The sequence below is a fragment of the Argopecten irradians genome, chromosome 1, assembly GCF_041381155.1.
Source record: "Argopecten irradians isolate NY chromosome 1, Ai_NY, whole genome shotgun sequence".
NCBI lineage: Eukaryota > Metazoa > Mollusca > Bivalvia > Pectinida > Pectinidae > Argopecten > Argopecten irradians.
In genome coordinates, this window is record NC_091134.1 from 70,533,695 (window position 1) to 70,549,598 (window position 15,904).

At 39.1% G+C, this 15,904-nt stretch overlaps 1 protein-coding gene across 4 annotated transcripts in view; it reads left to right on the forward strand.

Annotated features, from left to right (window-relative positions):
• LOC138307150 (arrestin domain-containing protein 2-like) overlaps positions 1-15,904 on the forward strand; it is a 176,392-nt gene that overhangs the window by 81,080 nt on the left and 79,408 nt on the right. Inside the window, exon 1 of one of the 4 annotated variants that reach the window (XM_069247804.1) lies at positions 6,442-6,684. The exons of 2 other annotated variants lie outside the window; for them this stretch is intronic. The gene's annotated coding sequence lies outside the window, so the exon portion shown is untranslated. Of the gene's footprint in view, positions 1-6,441; positions 6,685-6,821; positions 6,844-15,904 lie in introns of those variants that run through there. One more of the 4 variants, XM_069247811.1, reaches the window with a different exon arrangement.

The window sequence follows — 15,904 nt, forward strand, 5'->3', positions numbered from 1 at the left end:
GGCACATATAAGGATCATACATATAGTTATTTATAGTCCTCCATGTTACCAGCTTTGTTATACAGAAATTCTTTGAATTAAACTGTGAAATGATTAACCATACCCATTGTTCTCACTGGCACGTTCTAGGTACATCTGCACATTTAAAGATTTGTACAATTGTTGTCTTGAGGGACCGGAGATATTTTTAGCTGTATATTGACAGATGCCGATTGATAAGACTGACAGTTGGAGTTTGGGGTCATCGGTAGAGCTTAGGTTTACTTAGAAACTATAATTCATTGACACAGGAGGGGTGACAATTCAGTAGAGGAACATGGAACTTTGTAAACATGTAGATTAGGGATGGGTCCTTAATGTCACACAATGTTCCGGTAGTATGATCCCTAACTCCTTCCAAAGTTAACCTGGAGTTATTTTTATCTTTGAATTGTGAACAGATCCTTGAGTCAACACTAAATTGTTTAAGTTATCCTTGAACTTTTTCCATTTGGTAATTATATTTTACAGTCGGATTTAACCTACTATTTATTGCTACAAGCCTAGGACAGTCAAAGGTATGAATTATAAAATGTGCTTTAATTTGAAGTATCGTAAGTGTATCTGTCTCCACCTATAATCTGTCTCCACGGGATCAAACTTGGGACCTCTGGCTTACTAGTCTTACACTTAACTGATTGAGCTAAAAGAGAAATCTGTCTCCACCTTAAGGGATTCAAACTTGGGACCTCTGGCTTACTAGTCTTACACTTAACTGATTGAGCTAAAGAGAGATCTGTCTCCACCTAAAACGATCAAACTTGGGACCTCTGGCTTACTAGTCTTACACTTAACTGATTGAGCTAAAGAGAGATCTGTCTCCACCTTAAGGGATCAAACTTGGGACCTCTGGCTTACTAGTCTTACACTTAACTGATTGAGCTAAAGAGAAATCTGTCTCCACCTTAAGGGATCAAACTTGGGACCTCTGGCTTACTAGTCTTACACTTAACTGATTGAGCTAAAGAGAAATCTGTCTCCACCTTAAGGGATCAAACTTGGGACCTCTGGCTTACTAGTCTTACACTTAACTGATTGAGCTAAAGAGAGATCTGTCTCCACCTTAAGGATCAAACTTGGGACCTCTGGCTTACTAGTCTTACACTTAACTGATTGAGCTAAAGAGAGATCTGTCTCCACCTAAAACGATCAAACTTGGGACCTCTGGCTTACTAGTCTTACACTTAACTGATTGAGCTAAAGAGAAATCTGTCTCCACCTTAAGGGATCAAACTTGGGACCTCTGGCTTACTAGTCTTACACTTAACTGATTGAGCTAAAGAGAGATCTGTCTCCACCTTAAGGGATCAAACTTGGGACCTCTGGCTTACTAGTCTTACACTTAAACTGATTGAGCTAAAGAGAGATCTGTCTCCACCTTAAGGGATCAAACTTGGGACCTCTGGCTTACTAGTCTTACACTTAACTGATTGAGCTAAAGAGAGATCTGTCTCCACCTAAAACGATCAAACTTGGGACCTCTGGCTTACTAGTCTTACACTTAACTGATTGAGCTAAAGAGAAATCTGTCTCCACCTTAAGGGATCAAACTTGGGACCTCTGGCTTACTAGTCTTACACTTAACTGATTGAGCTAAAGAGAAATCTGTCTCCACCTTAAGGGATCAAACTTGGGACCTCTGGCTTACTAGTCTTACACTTAACTGATTGAGCTAAAGAGAGATCTGTCTCCACCTTAAGGGATCAAACTTGGGACCTCTGGCTTACTAGTCTTACACTTAACTGATTGAGCTAAAGAGAAATCTGTCTCCACCTTAAGGATCAACTTGGGAACTAGATCAAACTTGGGACCTCTGGCTTACTAGTCTTACACTTAACTGATTGAGCTAAAGAGAGATCTGTCTCCACCTTAAGGGATCAAACTTGGGACCTCTGGCTTACTAGTCTTACACTTAACTGATTGAGCTAAAGAGAGATCTGTCTCCACCTTAAGGGATCAAACTTGGGACCTCTGGCTTACTAGTCTTACACACTTAACTGATTGAGCTAAAGAGAGATCTGTCTCCACCTTAAGAGATCAAACTACTTGGGACCTCTGGCTTACTAGTCTTACACTTAACTGATTGAGCTCAAGAGAAGATGGCTCAGTCATGTCAATTGGTATACATGTATTGTAACTAGAATTCATTAGGGTTGACACAGGATGATTATCTATAATTGTTGCTGCTTCATCGCTCGGGTCACTTAAAAAGGAAAAAAAAATGAACAAATACTAGATTAAATTGACCAGCATCCATTATTTTAAGTTAGAATTTACTAACAATTAATTATGTGAATGTTCAAATACAGTATGATATACAAATTATCAAAATCAAAGGGAGGTAAATCCAGTAATAGATATAATAGATTTCAAAGGGAGAGAACTCTCATATAATCTGCATGCATCATATAATTGTAAGTATTACTGGTAACTTATAACTGAAATTGAATGGAATAAATTCTGTTTGGTGTTTATAGATTGACAATTTCATGGTTGATTAGTTGTTATTTGCTGACCTGATTTCTTTGAGTATTACACACAGCATGTGTATTGAGGAGTCCTTATACAATAGTCCAGCCATTCAGACAGGCTAATGTTGATCTTGGAGTTTAAACATGGAAACCACACCAAACAAATATTTGTCCCATACCATTCACAAATCCTGTCTCCATTGAGATCATTATTTTGTAAACTTGTCCTCTGTTAAATTAAAGGGAAGTTGTTTTTAGGTTGTGATCTATAACAGTTGTGGCGTTTTAAACTGTGTAATTCTCAGAAATTTAAAGGTTATATAAGATTCAGGTAACAGATATCCTGTTATTTGTCTTATCCATCCGTTGGTTTTATTGTCATTTTATTTTTTCATTCATTATACTGTTATTTTTTTTATCACATTATGTCAGCTTTTTGCTGCTCCATTGAAAACGTTTTGATAATAGGATGTTATTCTTGGCCCGCTTTCTATACTGAAGTGGGTCTCTTCACATATATTGTTATTCCTTGTTGATTATGATTATTTAAATCTATTTTTAGACAAAAATGGGAATTATTTTGTCTTCTGTGATAAATATTGACTTGTTGTTCCGATACGGTTTAACTTAAACACCTCTTTGACAGTCTGATGGGAATCGGTTAGGTGTATAATTATCATAAGACTCCTAGGAATAAGGGTGATCGACCTATATCATGCTGTCAAAGCTTAATAAACATCATGTTGTAAATAATTTCAAGGAAAAGAACATGAAATTTCTACAAATTTAAAGAAAAAATGCATATTTTTGCACATTTTGAAATTCATAAAAAAATAACATTCTAGATGCTATCAAGATGACAAGGCTTCAGAAGTGTATACAGAATATTAGTTTAGCCCTTTCTAATGTCAACTCAACTTGTAGGTATTGTCGTAAAGAAAACTCACAAAAAATCTGAAACAAGTCTTTTAAGTAAGTAAATATCATTTCTATCTTTTCTTTTCCTTCCAAGGTTGTTTGTTTACATTGGAGCTAGTATACCTTATGGAATGAAGGTCAGACATTGTGACATAAAGGGACAGATTTGGTAGACTGACGAGGTTAACATATCATTTACATTGTTGTGTAACTCTATGATGGGGAGGATGTGTTTCTGTCAACTTCTGTCATATTTGTACTTTGGATGTATAGGAATGAAATCCTAAGGTTCAAACTGAACATTGACATCTTTTTCACAATTTGATATAAGTTTTGACAATAAAGAAGTAAGCAAAAATCCATATACACTATACTCGGGATTGGACTAGGTTGATCATCACAGTGACCAGGTAGCTTAGTGGTAGAGCATTTGGTTATTGTTGGAAAGTCCATAGTTCGAATCTTGGTCTCGCCGCTACATTTTCTCCTCTTCTAATATAATTGTACTAAACAAGTAAACAGCTTTTGATTAGTTAACATGTTACAGTTATGGTCACATGAGTGTAACATGTTTATAAAACACTGACCATTTACTGACCTTGTCAGGCAGGTATACACTAAATCAAAAGTTCATAGGTTTAAAATTATACTCAATTCATAATGTTTTGTGAAGGCTGAAAAAGTTGAAATGGGCTCATGACATATGAAGGTCATATGTTGAAATGGATTATTGACTTATGAAGGTCATATGTTGAAATGGATTCATGACTTATGAAGGACATGTGTTGAAATGGATTCATGATCATGTGTTGAAAAAGATTCATGATTTGTGAAAGTAATATTTTGAAATAGAGTTATTACTGATGAAGGTTTAATAGTTTGAATGAAACGTATTACTTTTTAAGCTCACTTCTTAAATGATTCTGTGTAGTTATGATATGTAAAATGTTAAATTCTTGTTTACCATGTTCCGTGTCATGTTCAGGCCACAGTCTACCTTGAGGACAGTGTCACTATAATTGTATTGTTTAACACAAAGATAAATTGGACACCTATACACACCTGTTCTATCAACACCCCGGAGGTATCGGGGTATCAGGGTTCATGTACTGAAAAAATAGATGTCCCATATATTATCAGCCATTTGAGATTCTCTTGATAGGTCAATTTAAATATACAATAATTGGTTTATATAATAAGTACTATGTGGGTTTATATAATACTACATATACTTTGGTATGCATCATTAGTAATTAAGTCTCCACTTTGTAATTACGAATATCATTATTATTCTCCAAAATGTTTTATAAATTATTGTACACATTTGTTTACGGGCATTTGCTTCTAACAGATAGTAATAATATGAAAAAGATTAAGTATTTCAATGGATGTTTTGTCCAAATGTTTTTCCAGTACATATTGTAAGTTAATTGTTATGCATTTTATTCTTTAGATCTTTTCAAAGACATTTTGCTTTCATTGAAGATAAGTATAAATGGAAGAATATTTCATAATTTCAGGATTATCTATCTTATGCGAGAAATATCTTGTATACTTTCATCTAAGAGGTAAATTAATTACAGGTTTAACTTTTGTCAGAAATTTCAAAGGTGAAATTGACAAAAATTTCAGGTATTATCTCAGTAGATACAGTATTTGAGACTTGATAATTCCCCCTCTATCAAGAATTTGCCGCCTCCAGGAATGTTCTCACAGATCATTTTGTACCAAAGTTTTCAATACAATCTATGAACCTAATCAGTTGAATGAGAACTGATGGTATTGTGACCGGAGCCCTGGTCGGATTGGGCAGGTCACGCTTGAATTGATGTTGTAGTAGATTGTCATGATGGGGGAATTAGCGGGGCACAATTAACACATAGTATATAATACGATTGTTTATTTGCAAGTGAGAGGTAAAATTACACATAATCCAATGATAACACACAATAGACACAAATATATATATACAGTTGAAGTCGTAGGGGAAAGTCAAGTCACCATGATGAATTAGTCAAATAATTCTACGTATCCGTAATAAACTTCATATAAAATCCAGTAAGTAGAGGTAAAATCCAAATATAAGAATCTTTGACTCTTTACTCCTAACTAGACTCTCCAACTCACTCTTTTTCCCTGACTGACTGATGTATCTCCTTTTATAAGCAATTGTATCCCTACTCTAAAATCTAGTGACAGGTGGCAATTGCCTTTTTACTCAAAGTTCTCAAAATAGAGTGACATGTATTTCTCAAGGCAAAAATAGGTGAGAAACAATTAACATGTCTATGAATATAAGTGAAATGTTTTAGATAATTGAAGGCTTAATCCTTTCCTGTTTGTCCCAGGAAGTAAGGGATTAACTCTGACACCTTTAGCTAGGATTTACTTAACAATATAGATAATTGATTACAGGTAAAAATAAAAATGACTTACATATGACAGAAATGGTCTAGATAATGATTTTATATTAATTTCCAATAAAATATATGGACTTATTCAATAAAGAGAAAAATATTATAAATTGTGCAAATTTAGTATTTGCACTGGTGAAATGCTTCCCCTTCTCCTAAATTGATTTGTCCTCAAATCAAAAATTGAGGTGCGATATGAACATCATACAAACAATTATGGACATATATAGGTACGTACATGTACAGGAATGAAAAAGGTATTAAGTATCAATATTGACAATGAAATGTTTTGTACATTATAAACATATATAAAATTTCCAATAAAATATATGGACTTATTCAATAAAGAGAAAAATATTATAAATTGTGCAAATTTAGTATTTGCACTGGTGAAAGTATTAGCAATGTAAAGCTGATTGCTACAGACTAACAGAAGTAAGGCCCAGGACTGGCCTTGTGTTGATGGTATAAGGGTTAAGATATTGAAGGAAAGATGTAATGTATTAGGTAGTGAACCAGTGTTGGTCTATCTCTGTGTACTGTTGGGATTAATTTAGCGTGAATAGTTACATATCGTCACAAGGCAGTCACTGTCTCCAGATACATCTCCCTACGCCTGACAGGGTCTTTATCACTTACTTCAGGGGCAGATTGAATTCTCCGTCACATATTTTACCTGTAGTAAAGCTTGACCTTGGATTTAAAGGATGTGGCGTCAGTCTTAAGGTGATTACTGCCTGAAGTGAGAAATATTGGAACTGATGATGGATCCTCTCCTTACCTGATGACGAACCCTCTTCATCACCTGTATTACCTGGACCATACAGGTGTAAATCAGTCAGGTAAAATCGTTAAGGACTGTTGGATTTAACTTTGTTAAGAACCAATGGAGCTTGGGATTGTAATGTCGTGGTTGACCAAATTGTTACTGTATCAGGGATACACATGGACGATTATTTTACTGAGGACACTACAAACGGACAATTTTCGGATTAGATAAGGTACTGAAACATTTGTTATGTTTTAAATACAACTGGAGATCCCTAATTGGGGATGTCTTCATATCATCCATCAGTTTTATGTGTAAGGAGGAATATATGTCTGAGTTGTACATTAAGTCAAGGCTGTGATTTACACATGTCAAATAATAGGCAAGAAATGTCCAAAAATCAGATATTTTTTGGGGCAACTTTATGAAAGACTAGGGGTATATATTTTTTTTTTTTTTCATCATCTATATACTTATTGAAATTGATATTAAACTGGTGCTAATTATACTTCATGTAAATATTGTATTCGGTAGGGGGTTGAAATCACATGTGTACGGTAAAGACACCTCTAGGCTTATTCTCAATGTTATCCCTCCTAACTCACAGGTTCATCCTTGATGCTCCAGGGGTTATTATCACCGTCATAATATTCACCACTGGAATATTTCATAGCAAAACTGAAGGCTTTGTGTGCAGCCACAAATTAGAAGGTAGTTTGGTCCTCTGAATTGCTGCAAAAGAATCAACTAACGGTACACTGTGGTTGACTGTGTAGCTTTGAAGCTGGACAAAGCAACTGCAGGCTTGCGATTGGTCATTTTTTCTCTCCTGAACTGCATTTAGTTTTGCTATGATGTAGTCTTGGGTGTACGTTTATATAATGATAGTGATAGTAACCCCTTGAATATAGAAAATGTCCCCAGCCAATAATCTCATCCTCCTTAGCAAAAACCCATTTTCCTTTTGTTCCACTTCCAGCCTGAATATTTCTCTACATATCCATATTTAACCAGACCTGCTTACCAAAGTTGCTGATGTTAGCAACTGCTGCTGCTATCTTTCATCAAGACATTTATTTGGTGAGAAAATGAAGTCATGGCATGATATATGCTGTGCAAGCATTAATGAATAATTTTCTGAAAGAGCGATTCCATAGCACACTACGAAAAAAAAGGATAGAAAACTTTGTAAATAATCTTACAACAAGAAAATATTTTGATGTGTTTTACCAAGCACTTGTAAATTTATTCATAACATGGGATTAGAAGTGCATGTTGAGTGTGTGAGTTGTGAGACAGAGAACCTGTTATAGACATATGTCACTCTGCATAACATCTCAATTCTTATGGAAATGAAAGGCAACATTCCTCATGACTCACTGTATCAGAGGGTGCTTGTGACCTTCCTGAGGAGATCAAGGTCATTATTGCGCTTTAAGGTCAAACTCAAGGTCCTTTAAACTTTGAAGCTCATATATGTATGTAATTGGTCATGTCAAAAAAGAAACTCAAATATGATTAAATCAGAAAATAAAATTTTTTTCAATAGTTTTTTAAATCATGTAAGATGTCATCAAAAAGACTTTAGCTATCCTTTTTCATTAGTCACAGAAAATAATTAATACCTGGTACTTGAATTCACTACAATTTAATTTGATATTCATTTTTACTTTGATATAAGTTGGTTATTTTTTCTGCAGTTTTTGACAACAAAATAATCATTAGATTTTACAAGATATTTAGAGGAAAAGAAACTAACATAAAATGATTGCCTTTGTAATTAAGTTTGAGCTTTAGGCCATTAAGTTTGTGTAACCTTAGGCAGCTCCCAATGCCACACATTATATATAATTACCAAGCATTAGAATCAAAACCATTTAAAAGTCATTTAAGCCAATTAAGAGACCTGACCCTGTGTGTCTTTATCTACAAGTGATTCTCTTACAACATTTTACTGATGGTAAGTGGGCCATTGTCACTCCAGTGATGGTATAGAGTGCCTGTTTACATGTGTTTGGATATTTTTGATTTCTGTTGTAGAAATGATACTGTATTTAAGTGTCATATTATACATTGAACTTTATTAATGACTACTATTTCTTGTGTCAAACAATTATAAAACAATAGATACCATTATATAACACATTTCTAAAACCTGAACGATGTCTTTCAAATGTTTGACATAAGGTGGCATGATTGCATATGTTTATAATAATTACAAATTCTTATTTCAGAACGGAAATGTACATATGCATATATATTTGTGATCTATGGGTAGAGTCCTGCATAATTTTAATTTCATGAATGAAAGCTTAAAGTGTGAAGTTAAGGTCGTTTATTAAGAAAGGGAACTGATTAGAATGCATACTCAATACATAATACGCATACTACAGGTATAAAGATTATTATTGCACCATTGAGTCTGTCGACAGTGTATCTACAGAGTGTATCAGGAATTATACATTCCAGTCTAAGCAGCTGTGCATTTGTACATGAGTTTGATATTAAAGGAGAACAAATAGATAAAAACATAAAGGACTAGTACGTTTCCAGCCACATAAAATTAATTAATGTTATCATTGTTGCTATTAAGGCTATTTATAGATACAATCGTTGCCAAGGACAGGGGAAGTAACTTTTGGGATGAAGCATTTTTCAAAGGGAGATAACTCAAAATAAAATCGTGTAACTTTCCTGGGTTTAAATTATTTTATGGTTTGTCAATTTCTTTAATTTTATCACCATTGAAATTTTACAGAATAATTGGGTAAAACAATTTAATTGGTGATAGTCCTAAAAAAATTCTGTTGTTATCTTCTTGTTGTAGCTTTGGGTTTTAAATTCATAAACTATTGCCATTTTATCCATCCATTTCTCTGATTTTTTTTTCTGCATATTGTATTTAAAAATCAATAAAGAATAGGTATTTTTCCTGCTTTACTTGAGGGTCTAGTATTGTTGAATATGGATAAGTTGATTGAACCTGGACCCTATAGATAGATCTAGTACAATCTGTGTGTACAGTGGGGCAGACCTGATGTGTCAGAGAGCCTTTGTTATAGATAACAGATTCAGAAAGAAAGGCCAAACAGTTCAGTATTTTGTACTTTTTCCCCTCAATAAAGAGTTCCTGTTGTTTTGCACCAGAAGACCAGATCTGACTTACACGACTCTAGTTCATCAATCAGTACTCAGTCTGCTAAATTGATTATGCAACTAAACAAAATGACAGATAAATCATTTACAATTTAGTTTAATTTTCATTTTTCTAAATTTCAAAATTAAAATTTGTCATTAATGTTTGTGTTCATGGAGGAACTAGAGAGGTAGAGGTGGGGTTTAACTCAATAAGATAAGTAGACAAACTTTCACCTTAAACACTATGTAAGTAGGCCTATATATAATCACTTTACCACTGTATAACATTTCTATGTTTACTGGGATTGGTCTGAGATCTCAATTGTTTATAGAACTTTAAAGTAGCTGTATCCCTAATGTCTGGTACAAAAATGATGATCAGATGTGAAATACTTGTTAGGGGACAGGATGGGAGGAGTTTGGGAACAGGATGGGAGGAGTTAGGGGGCAGGATGGGAGGAGTTAGGGGACAGGATGTGAGGAGTTAGGGGACAGAATGGGAGGAGCTATGGGGCATGATGGCAGGAGTTTTGGGGCAGGATGGAAGGAGTTAGGCAGGCAGGATGGGATAGAGTTAGGGGACAAGATGGGAGGAATAAGGGACAGGATGGGAGGAGTTAAGGGGCAAGATTGGAGGAGTTAGGGGCAGGATGGGAGGAGTTAGGGCAAGAGGAGGAGTTAGGGAACAGGATGGGAGGAGTTAGGGGGGGGCAGTTAGATTGGAGGAGTTAGGGAACAGGATGGGAGGAGGACGAGTTAGGGGCAAGTTGGAGGAGTTAGGGAACAGGATGGGAGGAGTTAGGGGGCAGGATGGGAGGAGTTAGGGCAGGAGGAGGAGTTAGGGGGCAGGATGGAGGAGTTAGGGAACAAGATTCCTGATGGAGGAGTTAGGGGCACAAGATGGGAGGAGTTAGGGAACAGGATGTGGAAGGAGTTAGGAACAGGATGGAGGAGTTAGGGGGCAGGAGTTAGGGGGCAGGATGGGAGGAGTTAGGGAACAGGATGGAGGATGTGGTTGAATGGAGGATTTAGTCATTGTGAAGTTACCTTATCTGGGGCAAAATATAACAGGATGGTTAGTTACACCTAGGGAAAGAAAATGTACATGCCAATAATTAATGAGTCTTAGGGGGATAATGGAGGATTGTTGAGTTTGTACAGAGACAGAATAGGGACAGATGTTAGGGAAACAATGGGATGGGATCAAATGGTAAAGGAGTTTGAGCGATTTCAAGGTCATTAATTACACTTAAGGTTCAAAAGGTCCACTGAAGCCATATGGATAAATTGGAAAAAGTTGTAGGATGATTAAAATGGGAATGTAGGCATGTTTTATTAGGAATGTCATCAAAAAATTTAGATTGGAAAGATCCATGGGATAACAAGTTTAGGGGGGCTTTTTCTTTACTAGGCACTGTTAAGATTATTAGTTGCATAATAATTGATTTGTTAAAAGGGAAGCTGCACAATGATGGGAGGAATAGTCATTTTTTTCATTTTATTACTTTTTCAGGTAATAAAATATTTTTAATCATAGATGGATTGTAAGGATTGTGAAGGCTTTAAGGACCATCACCAGATTTGTTCATTAGGGAGAAAATTAATTAATTTAATGGTTTGGAGGAATGACAACTATTAAATTTGTAATTCCTTTCAAAACTTTATATAAATTGGGGAGTTTCTCCATTGGGGACCATGATGTCTTTATTTACAAGATGATTCTCTTACAACATGGAGGAGTTAAGGGGATCAGGATTGGAGAATTCAATTTGGAGGATTTATTTAAATAAGTCATTTTTATAGCAGGAATGATGACCAACTTGGGAGTCAAACAGATTTAAACATTATATAAAGCAATTAACCTGGGTTGCTTTAAAATTATGGTGGACATAAGTGTTTTATGTACTTTTTTAAATATTTTGTAGGAGTTGAAAAGATCTTAACTTTGTTTAACTGTCAATTTACATTGAAAATCTTGATTAGGTTTCATTAATGGGAGGATGGGAGGAGTTTCTGTGGTTAGGGGGCAGGATGTTAAGGATGAGTTAGGCATTAATGGACAGGATGGGTAGTGAGTCCTTTGTAATTTAGGAAAAATTAAAGTGCAGTTAGGTCGGTTTAGATGGGGAACTGATCATAGAATGCATTAGGGGACAGGATGGATACAGGTAGGATTATTTAGGGGCCTCAATTGAGGAAGTTAAGTGTTACAGGATGTATTGGATTAGTTAGGGGGCATGTATTTTTATTAAAGGAGAAAAATAGGCAAAGGATGGGAGGAGTAGTTTCAGGCAGCCACAAAAAATTAATTAATGATATCATTGGCTATTCTCACAATAATTTATAGGAGTTGCCAAGGACAGGGGGAAGTAACTTTTGGGATGAGCATTTTTTCAAAGGGAGTAACTTCAAAATAGATTGTAACTTTCATAAGAGGACAATTTAAATTATTTTATGGGGGGAGTTTAAATTTTATCACCATTGAAATTTTTACAGAATAATTGGTTTAAAACAATTTCATAAACAGGATCTGGAGAGTTGATTTGGAGTTTTAGGGGGCAGCCATTTTATCCATTTCTCTGATTTTTTTTCTGGCATATTGTATTTAAAAATCAATAAAGTTACTTGAGGGCTGTATTGTTTATTATGGAAAGTTGATGTGGATGAACCTGGAAGATAGATGATCTAGTTGTGGGGTGGCAGTCATCCTGATGTGTGTTAGAGAGGTTGCTTTAATAGATAAAGTTTTCAGAAAGAATGGAGTTAGTATGGTACTACATTTTTCCCCTCATGATTGGCACCAGTAGACACTAAAAATCTGACTTAATGAGGAATCTAGAGGAGTTAGTATAGGGGGCTAAGATTGAGGATAAACAAAAGGACTTAGATAAATCATTACAGGATTTTCTGAATTTTTCTAAATTTCAAAATGAAATTTGGATTAAATGTTTGTGTTAATGGGGGAACAGAGTTGAGGTAGAGATTTAGGAGTAGAAGGGGATATGTAAGTAGGCAGGATATATAATCACTTTTAGGAGTATACATTTTCTGGGGGTCCCAATATTCTCAATTGTTTATAGAACTTTAAAGAGCTTTCCAATCCCTAATGTCTTAAAAGGGGACAGATGTAAATCAATGGGGACAGGATGGGAGGAGTTTAGGGAACAGGAGGGGCAGGGGGATGGGATGGACAGGATGGGAGGAGTTAGGGGGATGTTTTAAACAGATATGGGAGGAGTTATGGGGCATGGGGCAGGAGTTAGGGGGCAGGATGGAAGGAGTTAGGGGTATCAGGGACAGGATGGGAGGAGTCTTAGGGGCAGGATGGAGGATTAGGGGGCAGGATGGCAGGTTTTTAGGTTAGGGGACAGGATGGGAGGGAGTTAAGGGCTTAAAGATTGGAGGAGTTAGGGAACAGGATGTTTGGGAGTTAGGGGAGGATTGAGGAGTTGTTAAACAGGATGGAGGAGTTAAGGGGGCAGGATGGGAGGAGTTTAGGGGGACAAGATGGGAGGAGTTAAGGGAGGATGGAGTTAGGGGGCAGGATGGGAGGGTTAGGGGGGCAGGATGGGTTGAGTTAGGGGGCAAGATGATGAGTTAGGGACAGATTAGTTAGGGGGAAGGATGGGAGGAGGGGGCAGGATTATTTCTTTTTGGGGCAGTTATGATGGGAGGAGTTAGGGGGACCAGGATGGGAGGAGTTAGGGGCAGGATGGAGGAGTTATATGTGGGGAGTGGAGATTAAGTTAGGGTCCAGGATGGAGGAGACAGGGATGTCAGCAGGATGGGAGGAGTTAGGGACAGGATGACAATTTGGAGTTAGGGAGGCCAGGAGGAGGAGTTGGGGCATATGGGAGTTAGGGGCAGGATGGGAGAGTTAGGGATTATACATTCATGTGGATAGGAGTTTAGGGGCAGGATTCAGTTAGGGGTACTAGGATTTAGGAGTTAGGGAACAAGGATGGGAGGAGTTTAGGGGGCAGGATGGGAGGAGGAGTTTAGGTGCTACAGGATAGAGTTAGGGGCAGGATGGGAGGAGTTAGGGGGACAAGGAGTAGGGGGAGGAGTTAGAGGGACAGGGGCAAGTTACAGGATGGGAGGAGTTAGGGGCAGGATGGGAGGAGTAGTTAGGGGCAGGATGGGAGGAGTTAGGGGCAGGATGGAGGAGTTAGGGGACAGGATGGGAGGAGTTAGGGGCAGGATGGGAGGAGTTAGGGGAGGAATGGGTAGTTAGGGATGGAGGAGTTAAGGGGCAGGATGGGAGGAGTAAAGGGGACAGGATGGGAGGAGTTAGGAGGATGGGAGGAGTTAGGGGGCAGGATGGGAGGAGTTTAGGGGACACAATGGGATGGGATGAGTTAGGGGACAGGATGGGAGGAGTTAGGGGTACAGGAGGAGTGGGAGGGGTCAGGATGGGAGGAGTTAGGGGGCAGGATGGAGGAGGGGTAAATGTTAGGGGGGCAGGATTGGGAGTTAGGGGGCAGGATGGGAGGAGTTAGGGGGCAGGATGGGAGGAGTTAGGGGCAGGATGGGAGGAGTTAGGGGGCAGGATGGGAGGGTTAGGGAAACAGGATGGGAGGAGTGTTAGTTAGGGCAAGGGGGGCAGGAGGAGGTGGAGGGCAGGATGGGAGTGAGTTGGGGAGGTTAGGGGGCAAAGGATGGGCAAGTTACAGGGGCAGGATGGGAGAGTTAGGGGACAAGATGGGAGGAGTTAGGGGACAGGATGGCAGTAGAGTATAGGGGGCAGGATGGGAGGAGTTAGGGGACAAGATTTGGGAGGATTTAGGGGAGGGATGGGAGGAGTTAGGGCAGGATGGGAGGAGTTAGGGGGCAGGATGGGAAGGAGTTAGGGGACTCAGATGGGAGGATTTAGGTGCAGGATGGACAGGGGGATGGGCAGTTTGGAGGAGTTAGGGGGACAGGATAATATGTTTTTGGGAGGGGAGGGGGGTTAGGGGGCAGGATGGGAGGAGTTTAGGGTTAGATGGGTGCATGTTATGTTTGGGCAGATGGGAGGAGTTAGGGACACAGGGCAGGAGTTAGGGGACAGGATGGGAGGAGTAGGAGGGGACAGGAGTTAGGGGGAGGATGGGAGGAGTTAGGGGGCAGGTGGGAGGGACAGGATGGGAGGAGTTAGGTTTTTATCCCTTAGAGTTAGGGTTTGCTATTTGATTGTTGCAGGATGGGAGGAGTTAGGGGGAGTTAGGGAAGGATGGGTTAGGGAGTTAGGGGACAGGATGGGAGGATTTGGGAGGAGGTTAGGGGGCAGGATGGGAGGAGTTAGGGGGCAGGATGGGAGGAGTTAGGGGGAGGATTGGAGGAGTTAGGGGACAGGATGGTGAGTTAGGGACAAGATGGGAGGAGTTAGGGGGCAGGAGGAGAGTTAGGGGGAGACAGGATGGGGGAACGAGTTAGAGGGACAGGATGGGGAAGGAGTTAGGGGGCAGGTGGGAGGGTTAGGGGCAGGGATGGGAGGAAGTTAGGGACAAGATGTGGAGGATGTTAAGGGCAGGATGGGAGGTGTAAGGGGACAGGATGGGAGGAGTTAGGGGACAGGATTGGAGGAGTTACGGGGCAGGATGGGAGGAGTGAGGGGACTGGATGGGAGGAGGGTTAGGGGGGCAGGATGGGGGGTGTTAGGGAGGCAGGATGGGAGGAGTTTGGGCAGGATGGGAAGAGTTAGGAGACAGGATGGGCAGGAGTTAGGGGGCAGGATGTGATAGAGTTAGGGGGAAGGATGGGAGGAAGCTTAAGGGGCAGGATGGGACGAGTTAGGGTGCAAAGATTGGGGAGGTAGGGGAACAGGATGGGAGTGAGTTGCGGGAAACAGGAAGTGAGGGAGTAAGGAGCTACAGGATGTGAAGGTGTTAGGGAAAAGAATGTGAGAGTTAGGGGACAGGAATGGGAGGGAGTTAGGGGGGCAGGATGGCGAGGAGTTTAGGGGGAGATAGGATGGAGATGGAAGTTTGGGGCAGGATGGGAAGAGTTAGGGGACAGGGTGGGATGAGTAAGGGGACATGATGGGAAGGAGTTAAGGGGTCAAGATGGGAGGAGTTGTTAGGGAACAGGATGGGAGGAAGTTAAGGGGGCAGGATGGAGGGAGTTAGGGAACAGGATGGGAGGTGAAGTTATGGGGGGCAGGATGGGCAGGGAGT